General features: G+C 44.8%; 1 pseudogene; it reads right to left on the bottom strand.

Moving 5' to 3' along the window:
- LOC115202430 (methylmalonyl-CoA mutase, mitochondrial-like) overlaps window positions 1-14,934 on the bottom strand; it is a 49,212-nt pseudogene extending 34,278 nt beyond the window's left edge.
- Between the last annotated feature and the right edge of the window lie 880 nt (window positions 14,935-15,814).

Raw genomic sequence — 15,814 nt, 5'->3', positions numbered from 1 at the left:
TGTGCCGTACACACTACCCTCTGTAGTGCCTTGCGGTCAGAGGCTGAGCAATTGCTGTAACAGGCAGTGATACAACCAGTCAGGATGCTCTCGATGTTGCAGCTGTAAAATCCTTTTGAGGATCTCAGGACCCATGCCAAATCTTTTTAGTTTCCTGAGGGAGAATAGACTTTGTCATTCCCTCTTCACGACTGTCTTGGTGTGTTTGGACCATTCTAGTTTGTTGTTGATGTGGACACCAAGGAACTTGAAGCTCTCAACCTGCTCCACTACAGCCCCATCGATGAGAATGGGGCGTGCTCAGTCCTCCTTTTCCTGTTGTCCACAATCATCTCCTTAGTCTTGGTTACATTGAGGGATAGGTTGTTATGCCAGAAGCTTCTGATAGGCTAACTGACATTTCAGTCAATTGGAGGTGTACCTGTGGATGTATTTCAAGGCCTACCTTCAAACTCAGTGCCACTTTGCTTGACATCAAGGGAAAAATCAAAATAAATCAGCCAAAACCTCAGAAAAAAGATTGTAGACCTCCACAAGTCTGGTTCATCCTTGGAAGCAATTTCCAAATGCCTGAAGGTACCACATTCATCTGTACAAACAATAGTATGCAAGTATAAACACCATGGGACCACGCAGTCATCATACCGCTCAGGAAGAAGAAGTGTTCTGTCTCCTTGAGATGAACGTACTTTGGTGCTAAAAATGCAAATCAATCCCAGAACAACAGCAAAGGACCTTGTGAAGATGCTGGAGGAAACTGGTACAAAAGTATCTATATCCACAGTAAAACGAGTCCTATATCGACATAACCTGAAAGGCTGCTCAGCAAGGAAGAAGCCACTTCTCCATAACCGCCATTAAACAGCCAGACTACGGTTTGCAACTGCACATGGGGACAAAGATCGTACTTTTTGGAGAAATGTCCTCTGGTCTGATGAAATAAAAATAGAACTGTTTGGCCATAATGACAATCGTTATGTTAGGAGGAAAAAGGGGGTGGCTTGCAAGCTGAAGAACACCATCCCAACCGTGAAGCACGGGAGTGGCAGCATCATGTTGTGGGGGTGCTTTGCTGCAGGAGGGACTGGTGCATAGCACAAAATAGATGGCATCATGAGGCAGGAAAATTATGTGGATATATTGAAGCAACATCTCAAGACATCAGTCAGGAAGTTAAAGCTTGGTCGCAAATGGGTCTTCCAAATGGACAATGACCCCAAGCATACTTCCAAAGTTGTGACAAAATTGCTTAAGGACAACAAAGTCAAGGTATTGGAGTGGCCAACACAAAGCCCTGACCTCAATCCTATAGAAAATGTGTGGGCAGAACTGATAAAGCGTGTGCGAGCAAGGAGGCCTACAAACCTGACTCAGTTACACCAGCTCTGTCAGGAGGAATGGGCCAACATTCACCCAACTTATTGTGGGAAGCTTATGGAAGGCTACCCGAAACATTTGACCCAAGTTAAACAATTTAAAGTCAATGCTACCAAATACTAATTGAGTGTATGTAAACTTCTGACCCACTGGGGATGTGATGAAAGAAATAAAAGCTGAAATAAATCATTCTCTCTACTATTATTCTGACATTTCACATTCTTAAAATAAAGTGGTGATCATAACTGACCTAAAACAGGGAATATTTACTAGGATTAAATGTCAAGAATTGTGAAAAACTGAGTTTAAATGTACTTGGCTGAGGTGTATGTAAACTTCCGACTTCAACTGTAGCTCCCTGTCTTATTTCTTCTGTTTTCTTTCACACACACACACACACACACACACACACACACACACACACACACACACACACACACACACACACACACACACACACACACACACGTTCATAGTTTTTGAAAGAAAAGCATATTTTTCCATTAAAATAACATCGAATTGATCACAAATACAGTGTAGACATTGTTAATGTTGTAAATTACTATTATAGCTGGAAACGGCAGATTTTTTATGGAATATCTACATAGGCGTATAGAGGCCCATTATCAGCAACCATCACCCCTGTGTTCCAATGGCATGTTGGGTTAGCTAATCCAAGTTTAGCATTTTAAAAGGCTATTTGATCATTAGAAAACCCTTTTGCAATTATGTTAGCACAGCTGAAAACTGTCATTCTGATTAAAGAAGCAGTAAAACTGACCTTCTTTAGACTAGTTGAGTATCTGGAGCATCAGCATTTGTGGGTTCGATTACATGCTCAAAATGGCCAGAAACAAAGACTTTTCTTCTGAAACTCGTAAGGCTATTCCATGCGAGAAATTGCCAAGAAACTGAAGATCTCGTACAACGCTGGGTACTACTCGCTTCACAGAACAGCGCAAACTGGCTCTAACCAGAATAGAAAGAGGAGTGGGAGGCCCCAGTGCACAACTGAGCAAGAGGACAAGCACATTAGTGTCTAGTTTGAGAAACAGATTCCTCACAAGTCCTCAACTAGCAGCTTCATTAAATAGTACCCGCAAAACACCAGTCTCAACGTCAACAGTGAAGAGGTGACTCCGGGATGATGCTATTTTAAATGGGCAAAAAAGTTGCTTTTCTTTCAAAAACAAGGACATTTCTAAGTGACCCCAAACTTTTTAACAGTAGTATATATATATTAATATATATATTAGTACCAGTCAAAAGTTTGGACACACATACTCATTCAAGGGTTGTTCTTTATTTTTGACTATTTTCTACATTATATAATAATACTGAATACATCAAAACTATGAAAAAACACACATGGAATCATGTAGTAACCAAAAAAGTGTTAAAACAAATCTAAATATATTTTAGATTTGAGATTCTTCAAAAAGCCACCCTTTGCCTTGATGACAGTTTTGCACACTCTTGGTATTCTCTCAACCAGCATCACCTGGAATGCTTTTCCTACAGTCTTGAAGGAGTTCCCACATATGCTGACCACTTGTTGGCTGCTTTTCCTTCACTCTGCAGTCCAACTCATCCCAAACCGTCTCAATTGGGTTGAGGTCGGGTGATTGCGGAGGCCAGGTCATCTGATGTAACACTCCATCACTTTCCTTCTTGAAATAGCCCTTACACAGCCTGGAGGTGTGTTGGGTCATTGTCCTGTTGAAAAACAAATGATAGTCCCACTAAGTGCAAATCAGATGGGATGGTGTATCGCTGCAGAATGCTATGGTAGCCAGCAGGAATTCTAAATAAATCACAGACTGGGTCACCAGCGAAGCACCCCCCACACCATCACACCTCCTTTTCCATGCTTCACGGTGGGAACCACACATGCGGAGATCATCCATTCACCTACTCTGCGTCTCACGATGACACAGTGGATGGAACCAAAAATCTCACATTTGGACTCATCAGACCAAAAGGACAGATTTCCTCCGGTCTGATGTCCCTTACTCGTGTTTCTTGGCCTAAGCAAGTCTCCTCTTCTTATTGGTGTCCTTTAGTTTTTGATAATGGTGGGACCCAGGCCTCTAATGTAAGCTCTGTTACAGTCAACTATGATATAAGCCATCATGTGAACCATTTTAACTTCAAGCCTGTTTCTTATACTGAGGTCTATAAAGTACTAAAGGCTATAGACACTAAAAAGTCTACAGGTCCAGACAGCCTTGACCCCTACCTCTTAAAGATAGCAGCTGGTATTATTACTGAACCTGTGGCACACATTTTCAACTTGAGTCTCGACCAATTCCATACCCAGCATTTGGAAATCAGCTTATGTTCTCCCACTGCTAAAGGGTGGAGATCCCTCAGATGCTAATAACTATCGTCCTATCTCCAAAATCCCTATCCTGGCCAGTCTATGAATCCCTAGTGAGGTCACAGTTAAAAAATGTCTTAATTGAAAAGAATATACTGAGCAGGATTCAGTCTGGCTTTAGATCAGGTCACAGCACCACAACTGCAGCTATGGCAGTGGCAAACGACATCATTAATGCACTTGATAAAAAGCAACATTGTGCTGCTCTGTTTGTGGATTTATCAAAGGGCTTTGATACAGTTGACCATAAATTATTGCTACTGTAGCTAGACTCAGAAACATTGGTTTCAGTGAAGGGACAGTAAATTGGTTTAGGAATTATCTTTCTGACAGAACACAATGTGTATATACTGACAATCACATGTCTAGCTTTCTTGAGATTAATAGTGGTGTGCCCCAGAGATTAATTTTAGCTCCTGAGTTGTTCTCAATAGAGACTGCCAGAGGTCCGGACAACAGGCCCTCCGATTTGACACACTGAACTCTATCAGAGAAGTAGCTGGTGAACCAGGCGAGGCAGTCATTTGAGAAACCAAGGCTGTTGAGTCTGCCAATAAGAATGTGGTGATTGACAGAGTCAAAAGCCTTGGCCAGGTCGATGAATATGGTTGCATAGTGTTGTCTTTTATCGATGGCGGTTATGATATCGTTTAGGACCTTGAGCATGGCAGAGGTGCACCCATGACTAGCTCTGAAACCAGATTGCATAGCCAAGAAGGTACGGTGGGATTGGAAGCGGTCGGTGATCTGTTTGTTAACTTGGCTTTCGAAGACCTTAGAAAGGCAGGGTAGGATAGATATAGGTCTGTAGCAGTTTGGGTCTAGAGTGTCTCCTCCTTTGAAGAGGGGGATGGCCGCGGCAGCTTTCCAATATTTGGGAATCTCAGACGATATGAAGGAGAGGTTGAACAGGCTAGTAATAGGGGTTGCAACAATTTCGGCAGATAATTTTAGAAAGAGAGGGTCCAGATTGTCTAGCCCGGCTGATTTGTAGGGGTCCAGATTTTGCAGCTCTTTCAGAACATCAGCTATCTGGATTTGGGTGAAGGAGAAATGGGGGAGGCTTGGGCGAGTTGCTGTGGGGGGTGCAGGGCTGTTGACCGGGGTAGGGGTAGCCAGGTGGAAAGCAGGGCCAGCCGTAGAAAAATGCTTCTTGAAATTCTCAATTATCGTGGATTTATCGGTGGTGACAGTGTTTCCTAGCCTTAGTGCAGTGGGCAGCTGGGAGGAGGTGCTCTTATTCTCCATGGACTTTACAGTGTCCCAGAACTTTTTTGAGTTTGTGCTACAGGATGCACATTTCTGTTTGAAAAAGCTAGCCTTAGCTTTCCTAACTGCCTGTGTATATTAGTTCCTAACTTCCCTGAAGAGTTACATATCGCGGGGGCTATTCGATGCTAATGCAGTACGCCACAGGATGTTTTTGAGCTGGTCAAGGGCAGACAGGTCTGGAGTGAACCAGGGGCTATATCTGTTCCTGGTTCTAAATTCTTTGAATGGGGCATGCTTATTTAAGATGGTGAGGAAGGAACTTTTAAAGAATAACCAGGCATCCTCTACTGACGGGATGAGGTCAATATCCTTCCAGGACACCAGGTTGATTAGAAAGGCCTGCTTGCTGAAGTGTTTTAGGGAGCGTTTGACAGTGATGAGGGGTGGTTGTTTGACCGCAGACCCATTACGGATGCAGGCAATGAGGCAGTGATTGCTGAGATCTTGGTTGAAGACAGCAGAGGTATATTTGGAGGGCAAATTGGTTAGGATGATATCTATGAGGGTGCCCGTGTTTACGGATTTGGGGTTGTACATGGTAGGTTCATTGATAATTTGTGTGAGATTGAGGGCCTCAAGCTTAGATTGTAGGATGGCTGGGGTGTTAAGCATATCCCAGTTTAGGTCACCTAGCAGCATGAGCTCTGAAGATAGATGAGGGCCAATCAATTCACATATGGTGTCAAGGGTACCTCTAGGGGCAGAGGGTGGTCTATAGCAAGCTGCAACGGTGAGAGACTTGTTTCTGGAAAGGTGGATTTATAAAAGTAAAAGCTTGATATGTTTGGGTACATACCTGGATAGTAAGACAGCCTGCAGAGTTCTATCTCTGCAGTAGATTGCAACTTCGCCCCCTTTGGCAGTTCTATCTTGTCGGAAAATGTTATAGTTAGGGATGGAAATTTCAGGGGTTTTGGTGGTCTTCCTAAGCCAGGATTCAGACATGGCTAGGACATCCAGGTTGGCAGAGTGTGCTAAAGCAGACTTAGGGAGGAGGCTTCTAATGTTAACATGCATGAAACCAAGGCTTTTACGGTTACAGAAGTCAACAAATGAGAGCACCTGGGGAATAGGAGTGGAGCGAGGCACTGCATGGCCTGGATTACCCTCTACATCACCAGAGGAACAGAGGAGGAGTAGGATAAAGGTACGGCTAAAGGCTATAAAAACTGGTCGTCTAGTACATTCGGAACAGAGAGTAAAAGGAGCAGGTTTCTGGGCGCGATAGAATAGGTTCATTTACATTTACATTTTAGTCATTTAGCAGACGCTCTTATCCAGAGCGACTTACAGTAGTGATTGCATACATTTCATGATTTTTTTTTTTGTACTGGCACCCTGTGGGAATCGAACCCACAACCCTGGCGTTGCAAACACCATGCTCTACCAAGCATGCTCTACCAACTGAGCCACAGGGAAGCCCATGGAGGTTTAACCTAGGCATTGAGTGATGATGAGAGAGATATTATCTCTAGAAACATAATTTAAACCAGGTGATGTCACCGCATGTGTGGGAGGTGGAACTAACGGGTTAGCTAAGGCATATTGAGCAGGGCTAGAGGCTCTACAGTAAAATAAGACAAATCACTAACCAGAACAGCAATGGACAAGGCATATTGACATTAGGGAGAGGCATGCGTAGCCGAGTGATCATAGGGGTCCAGTGAGTAGTTAGGCTGGCTGGAGACATGGCGATTCAGACAGCTAGCGGGCCGGGGATAGCAAGCTACCAGAAGGGCCTTTGAGGGACGTCGCAACGGAAGAAGTCTGTTGTAGCCTCCTTGTGCAGAGCCTCCTCGTGCGGTTAGTAGGCAGACCAGTTGTGATGGATTAGTAGGGTTCCATGTCGTAAAGGGGTCCAGTCCAATTGGAAAAATAGGTATAGTGGCCCAAGAAATTGGCCGATGGACCTCTTCAGCTAACAGTCCAATATGGTCTAGACAGCTAGCCGGCCGTGGCTAGCAGGCTAGCAGATGGGCATTCAGGGGACGTTGCGATGTGGGAGCCAGTTGAAGAGCCCCCTCGGGCAGATTACGTTGGTAGTCCAGTTGTGAAGGATCGGCGGGGCTTCATACCGGCAGTAAAATGGGTCCATGCCAATTGGCAAAATAGGTATTGTAGCCCAAGGAGTGGCTGATGGACCTCTTCAGCTAGCCGGGAGATGGACCTAGCATGGGCTAGCTCCCAGGTAAACTTCCAACTTCAACTGTATATGGTTGGATGACAAGTTGTCCTTTTAAGTTCATGTGGATAATCTTGTGACAAAGCTTGAATTGAAATTGTTTTTTTATTTTCGTAATAAGTCTTGCTTATGAAAGTCCCCAGGACATTCACAGTATTAGGCAAGACTGCCTTCTCTTCTTGTGCACCAGAGGCATGGAATGGTCTACAATCCATGCTTCATCTAGATATGTTAGTGTCACTGATATACATTTTAAATATTGATGGGAGACTCTATTACAGAGGAGTGTAAATGCTATTTTTAGGCTGGATCATGTTGTTGTATGTTTTAATTATGTAATGTATTGATTGTTGCTGCCTTCTTGGACATGTCTCCCTTGAAAAAGAGACTGGGCTTTTTTGGGGCTTTTCCTGGTTAAATAAATAAATACAATTTGTGGTTTCTTTGCAGCAATTTGACCATGAAGGCCTGATTCACACAGTCTCCTCTGAACAGTTGATGTTGAGATGTGTCTGTTACTTTATCTCTGTGAAGCATTTATTTGGGTTGCAATCTGAGGTGCAGTTAAGTCTAATGAACTTATCCTCTGCAGCAGAGGTAACTCTGGGTCTTCCTTACCTGTGGTGGTCCTCATGAGAGCCAGTTTCATCATAGCGCTTGATGGTTTTGCAACTGCACTTGAAGTTCTTGAAATTTTCTGTATTGACTGACCTTCATGTCTTCAAGCAATGATGGACTGTCATTTCTCTGCTTATTTAAGCTGTTCTTGCCATAATATGGACTTTGTCTTTTACCAAATAGGTAAAAGACAAATTGTCACAACACAACTGACATGCTCAAACACATTAAGAAGGAAAGAAATTCCCAAAATTAACTTTTAACAAGGCACACCTGTTAATTGAAATTAATTCTAGGTGACTACCTCATGAAGCTGGTTGAGAGAATGCAAAGCTGTCATCAAGGCAAAGGGTGGCTACTTGTTTAACACTTTTTTTGGTTACTACGATTCCATATGTATTATTTCATGGTTTTGATGTCATCACTATTATTCTACAATGTAGAAAACAGTAAAAAAGTCAAACCCTAGAATGAGTAGGTGTGTCCAAACTTTTGACTGGTACTGTATATATTTTAGATGTTAATTAGTTATACTATTTTGATATTGATCACTGGACTGTTGTGTAGAGCTTGCAAGTTAAGCATTTCACTGTACTCGTGCATCTGACCATAAAACTTAAACACCAGCCCTCACTATGTTCATAGGACCCGGCACTGTGCAGGCATCTGATAAGGACAGCCTCAGGTCCTCGATCCTCGAGCAGATCAAACACTTTGAAGCAGAGGTCGGTGCTCAGTGAGTGTGTGTGTGTGAGTGGGCGCGTGTGAAAGCATACATGCGTGCATGCGAGAGAGACCATATATTATGTGTGTGTGTGCTATGGTGAAAATTACAATTTTATGTTATAATGCTGTTATTGATTCAAATGGTTGTTGTATGCAACAGAATAAGGGGTTGTTAGAACGCTCGCCTGTGTGTTCTACTGAGGATGGGCCTCTGGCAGATTTACAATGTTTTTGGGTGATACCACATTCCAGAGCATGAGTTAATGTTTCTGTTCAATAAAGGTACCACGGAGAGATGATCCCAGGGCCAGCCTTGGTCTCTACACAAAGAACTGTTTTTACAGCAGATATTGTCTGCTGTGAATTATAAGTATCTTTCATACAAATCTTAACCTTGTGACCCATTCCATACATCTGTTTGTCATGTAGACTGAAGGGGGTGCATCTTGGCTATAAAAGATCTTTGTATCTTTGTCTCGGGGCTCTCAACGAATAATCTGAGGGTGATTCACCGACCAGCCATTATTAACGTAGAGCACTCAATCGATTCACTCTTTATGTGTGTTGTACTGACCTGCTCCCTTAAGTGAATAAAGATTTCATTTAAGTATAACTCTGACTTGTGTGATAAGTTTCTCACTCCTCATTTGATATTAAAGAAATTAACCGCCACAGAACGTGTGCGTGCTAGAGACCGTATGTTATGTGTGTGTGTGAAGCACAAAAAGACTGAGCTTTATATCGTAACACTTTTGAGAGCTGCTGGATTTCATTACTACCTCCCTTTACCCGGCAAGCATGGAGAGATGACAGCAATACAGAACTGGACATGAGATCCTCCATCTATCTAGATCTCTCCTTACCCCCACACTATAGGCAGGTTGCCTAGCGGTTAAGAGCGTTGGGCCAGTAACCGAAAGGTTGCTGGTTTGACTCCCTAAGCCGGCAAGGTGGAAAAATCTGCCCTTGAGCAAGGCAGTTAACCCCCAACAACTGCTCCCAGGGTGGCGACGACATAGATTAAGGCAGTTCCCCGCAGCGCTCTGATTCAGAGGGGTTGGGTTAAATGTGGAAGACACTTTTCGGTTGAATGAATTCAGTTGTGCAGCTACTAGGTATCCTTTTCCTTCAAATAACTCTCACTTCTAAGCCTCAGACTGTTTTGTAACACAGTCTTACTTTCCCCTGGCCAGTTTTCATTAGGCCTTTGATGAATGTATGATCCAAACCACAGCTGTGGAAACGGACCTCTAAGACCTTAAATGCTACTTAATTCCAGGCAGACTTGTGTTGCTATGCTCCCGGGCAGAACACTTAATCCACCTGCCACAGGCAAATAGTTTGTGTGTCTGAGGGCACTCGCATGCAAATACATATCCACTTTTAAAAATTTATGCGTGCATAGATAGCCTCCATGCAGCTCTGTGTGAATTAAATTCGCTAAAACCTCTGAGCAAAGCTTGGGCTATATAAAAGCATATTCATACCGGGAGGCTGGAACAAAACTTTCCAATTCATAAGCAGTTATAAAATAGCCTCTGGGGTAAATTTGAAAGTGAATGAATTCATGAATCCTGAGGGGAAACAAAGTCGTGCATCAACCATGCCCTCATGGGGTGTATTTAAGCAATAAGGCCCGAGGGGGTGTGGTATATGGCCAATATACCACAGCTAAGAGCTGTTCTTAGGCACATCGCAACATGTGCCTGGATACAGCCCTTAGCCGTGGTATATTGGTAATATACCAAAACGACCCGAGGTGCTATTATAAATTGGTTACAAACTTAAATAGAGCAGTAAAAATAAATACTTAGTCAGTCATACCCATGGTATATGTCTGATATACCACAGCTTTCAGCCAATCAGCATTCAGGGCTCGAACCACACAGTTAATAAACGTAGATAAGAGTTGACCAACTCTCTGGTCTTCCTGGTGAGATACTGGGTACACAGACTTTCTTTCCTACCTGTTGATCAGATCCCGGATATCTCATCTCCCTCTAGTGACATTAAAGAACTGGACAGATGAAAGCTAATTCCAGGTAGTACTGTTGACAACCGCCACAATGTTTTCAACTACACAGAGATATGCACAGCAGGAGTGCTTGGTTGTAACGGTCTTCCAGAACTAGACAAATGCGAATGTCACTTCTGTTTTTAGTTTTCCTTGAATAACAAATGTAAGCCTATGACTTCACGATACTATCTGGGTACTGCTTCAAGATTTATCAGACATTCTTTGGAGTGGAAACTGACAGTTGAAAACACATAAGAGACCACAGTTAAAGGTATGACACTAAACCACAGCTCTCTGACTGAAGTTGGACTATTGAGACCACTGGTACCAGACGATCTTACACATCACGTCAGCTACTTCCTCCGGGTCTTAAAATTACATCTTCCCTTATTTTTTTTTATTTAACCTTTATTTAATTAGGCAAGTCAGTTAAGAACAAATTCTTATTTACAATGATGGCCTACCAAAAGGCCTCCTGCGGAAACGTGGGCTGGGATAATAAAAAATAATAATAGGACAAAACACAAAATCACAACAAGAGAGACACCAAAACACTACATAGAGAGACACCTAAGACAACATAGCATGGCAGCGCAACAACATGGCAGCAGCCCAACATGGTACCAGCACAAAACATGGTACAAACATTGGGCACAGACAACAACGCAAAGGGCAAGAAGGTAGAGACAACAATATATCACGCAAAGCAGCCACAACTGTCAGTAAGAGTGTCCATGATTGAGACTTCGAATGAAGAGATTGAGATAAAACTGTCCAGTTTGAGTGTTTGTTGCAGCTCGTTCCAGGCGCTAGCTGCAGCGAACTGAAAAGACGAGCGACCCAGGGATGTGTGCGCTTTGGGGACCTGTAAAAGAATGTGACTGGCAGAACGGGTGTTGTATGTGGAGGATGACGGCTGCAGTAGATATCTGATAGGGGGAGTGAGGCCTAAGAGGGTTTTATAAATAAGCATCAACCAGTGGGTCTTGCGACAGGTATACAGAGATGACCAGTTTACAGAGGAGTATAGAGTGCAGTGATGTGTCCTATAAGGAGCATTGGTGGCAAATCTGAAGGCCAAATGGTAAAGAACATCTAGCCGCTCGAGAGCACCCTTACCTGCCGATCTATAAATTACGTCTACATAATCTAACATGGGTAGGATGGTCATCTAAAATCAGGGTTATTTTGGCAGCTAGGGTGAAAGAAGAGCGATTACGATAGAGGAAACCAAGTCTAGATTTAACTTTAGCCTGCTGCTTTGATATGTGCTGAGAGAAGGACAGCATACCGTCTAACCATACTCCCAAGTACTTGTATGAGATGACTACCTCAAGCCCTAAACCCACAGAGGTAGTAATCACACATGTGGGGAGAGGGGAATTCTTACCAAACCACATGACTTTTGTTTTGGAGGTGTTCCGAACAAGGTTAAGGGCAGAGAAAGCTTGTTGGACACTAAGAAAGCTTTGATGTAGAGCGTTTAACACAAAATCCGGGGAGGGGCCAGCTGAATATAAGACTATCATCTGCATATAAACGGATGAGAGAGATTCCTACTGCCTGAGTTATGTTGTTGATGTAAATTGAGAAGAGCGTGGGGTCTAGGATTGAGCATTGAGGTACTCCCTTGGTGACAGGCAATGGCTGAGACAGCAGATGTTCTGACTTTATACACTGCACTCTTTGAGAGAGGTAGTTAGCAAACCAGGCCAAGACCCCTCAAACACACCAATACTCCTTAGCCGGCCACAAGAATGGAATTGTCTACCGTATCAAATGCTTTGGCCAAGTCAATAAAAACAGCAGCACAACATTGATTAGAATTATGGGCAATGGTGACATCATTGAGGACTTTTAAGGTTGCAGTGACACATGAGAACTTGTTCTCAACTTGCCTACCTGGTTAAATAAAGGTGAAATAAAAATAAAAAAATAAACACATCCATAACCTGAGCGGAAACCAGATTGTCTATAGTATTCTCTCTGGTATGCAATCAATCAACTGACTGGCTTTCTTGAAATCAACTTTTGATAAACAATGCAAAATAGAAATAGGCCTATGACAGTTAGGATCAGCTTGATCTACCAATTTAAATAAAGGACAAACAGTGGCTGCCTTCCAAGCAATGGGAACCTCCCCAGAGAGGAAACAGGTTAAAAAGGTCAGAGATAGGCTTGGCGATCATATGAGCAACAACCTTAAAGAGGAAAGGGTCTAAACCATCTGACCCAGATAGCTTTTTGTGGTCAAGTTTAAGGAGCTCCTTTAGCACCTCGGACTCAGTGACCGGCTACAGGGAGAAACTTTGTTGTGGGGCAGGGGAAAAAGAGGGAGGAGCATTGGGGCTAGTCGCATTAGAGAGGGGTGGGAGATGAGGAAATGTTGGACGGCAAGTCACATACTGTAGGTCAGGGTTCCCAAATAGGCGGCCTGCATATATACTGAACAAAAATAGAAACGCAACATGTAAAGTGTTGGTCCCATGTTTCATGAGCTGAAATAAAAGATTCTCCATATGCACAAAAATATTGTCTCTCTAAAATGTGGTGAACAAATTTGATTACATCCCTGATAGTGACAATTTCTCCTTTGCCACCATAATCCCTCCACCTGACAGGTGTGGCATATCAAGAAGCAGATTAAACAGCATGATCATTACATTACATTGTCTCCACCTTGTGCTGGAGATCGCCTCGATCACCGTACGCACCACGTCGGTATACGGGTCCTGGGGAAAACAGAATACAACACAGAAAGGTCACAATAGATTAAATTAGACTAGACTACGTGGTGTAAAGAGATTGTGTGGGACAGGAAGTATCCTCTATCAGCACAGGTGAAGAAATTATCAGACGACAGCTGAGTTCAGTGTTTATTAGATAACATAAGACCAGACAAGAGTGAGTTCCCCCTTCATTAATGACTTGGCCACAATCAAAGTTATTGTGTTTGTCCTCCCCCCACCTGTTCAGTGAGGGACCAGCCTGAGGTCTGACAGTGGCCAGCTTAGGTTGGAACTTCTCCTTGATGAGTGTGGCCCACAGCCTCCTGCCTGCCCTCAGCTTGGCTATCTCCATGTAGAAGTTCATACCGATACCACAGAAGAATGACAACCTGGAGAGGAGACAGAGGGATATAGAGTTTTGTTGTATGTACAAGTACCTGAGTATCAAAGGACCTTTGAAGAACATTTTATTTGGTGTTAACATTACTTGAGAAATAGTTTGACAAATTGAGTGATGCTTGAAGGGACCTGCATTATTGTAGAGAAGGACATGAGACAAAGGAATGTGTAGTATTGGGGAAAGTATTGTAATGACCCTGGGTTCATAAGCGCGGGAATCGACTCTGCCGCTTGAGCATGCTTTTGCGGCATGCTTTTGCGGCACAGTCGATAGCGCGCTGGGCTTTCGAGGGTTTGAGACCTGCTCCCTGCCGTTTGATTACATTGGTGTCAGAAGTAAAAACGTTGATAAAAGTTAGCCAGCTAGCTAGCTGATTTCTGTGGCTAGCTACCGTAGGTGAGAACGGGGGTTGAAAATGCTTTGAGGGAATCCGAAAGGAATCCGAAAGTGAAGGTGGAGGTAGGGGACGATTATGGCTAAGGAAGTGCGTGTGCATGGACGTCGGAGGATCTGGCTGAGGAGATCGCCAGGGCGTCAGAGCCCAGAGGCCGCTTGAGGGAGGACGTTAGAGTGATGGTGGCTGAAGCGGGCATGAGTGCTTCGTCGACTGTGCTTTGCGCGGTTTCTGTTGGGCGGAATCTGGGGCTCAGGATGTAAACAAACATGGCGGCGCCCAGTTCCCGGTTGCGTCCGTACCTGTTAAGACCCCAAAGTATTCCGGTAAGGCGGATTGGGAAGCTTTTCATGCTCAGTTTGAACTATTAGCTCATTTTAGGGGGTGGTCGAATGAAGATAGAGCACTGCAGTTGGCTTTATGCCTGACGGATGATGCTCTGGCCTGTTTGATATTGATTAGCCCCGAGGACAGACGCGATTATGGTGCTTTAGTGGGAGCACTGAGGAGGCACTATGGACAGTGTGTACAGCCCGGGCTGCTGCGCTCCGAACTGAGTAATAGACGCAGGCAGCCTGGAGAGCCACTACGGGTGCTAGCTAATGACATTGAGAGCCTCTCTCGGCGGGCATATGCTCACATGCCCCCCTCCGTGCAGAGCGAGCTAGCACGGGACCAGTTCATACAGGCGCTTTCTCCTACGGAGCTGCGCATACAGACCCAGCTGAGTCATTGCAGATAGCCTTGGAGATGGCTTTGGAGAGGGAGCTGGTGTGGGCTGGGGCTTCAGCTGGGGCTTTGGTGGAGGTGCAGGGAGACAGACCCTCTGGGGTCTGCATGGGCCTGCATGGGTCCACAGTAACCCTGGTGAGGCCGGATATTGTGCCAGGTTGGACTCAGTGTGAGCCCACAACTGTGCAGCTCCGCACAGTCACAGGTGAGCTGGCACCCATGAAAGGGAAGGGAATAATGACTCTGACAGTAGGGGGCAGGTCTGTGCATCATCCTGTGTGGGTGGCGGCTGTGCAGGACCCTTGTCTCCTGGGGTTGGACTTTCTTAGGAGCACAGGCTGCCAGTTAGAACTAAATGGGGGCACACTGAGCTTCCAGGGAGGGCCGGCAGTCACCATGGCCCCCCCTAATGTCACATTCACTCAATCCAACAAACCCTTTACTCCAACAGTTAAAGCAGCAGAGACTCATGGCTGCCCTCCCACCCCCACATCTCTGTGTGACTTTTCCCCAGCCCCCTTGTCACCTACGGCTGTGTGTTACATTCCCCTAGCGCCCTCCATGACTCATCCCTCCGTGAGCCCGGGCCGCGCCCCCCCAGCCCAGCTACCCCAGATGGGAGAGGAGAGGACACTGTCTGCAGTGAGGGAGATATGGGGAGGAACTGTATTGGTCTTGACCCTGAGCAGCAGAAACGGTTGTGGCAATTGCTGTTTGAATTCAGAGACAGCTTTGCGCTGAGTGAGGAAGAGGTGGGTCAGACTCGTCTGGTGCAGCATGAGATCGACACACGTGATGCTCGAACCATCAAGATGCGTCCCCACCGTATCCCGCTGGCACGCCAGGAGGCGGCAGACAAGGCTGTGTTGGAGATGCAGCGGGCCCTCAGACAGCCCCTGGGCGGCGCCAGTCATCATGGTTCCTAAGAAGGGGGGCAAGCTGAGGTTCTGTGCGGACTACAGGCGGCTGAATGAGGTAACCAGGAAG

This window comes from Salmo trutta, chromosome 1 (genome assembly GCF_901001165.1).
Source record: "Salmo trutta chromosome 1, fSalTru1.1, whole genome shotgun sequence".
NCBI classification, from domain to species: domain Eukaryota; kingdom Metazoa; phylum Chordata; class Actinopteri; order Salmoniformes; family Salmonidae; genus Salmo; species Salmo trutta.
The sequence above is the reverse complement of the archived record's forward strand: the minus strand, read 5'-3'. Positions and strand labels throughout refer to the sequence as shown.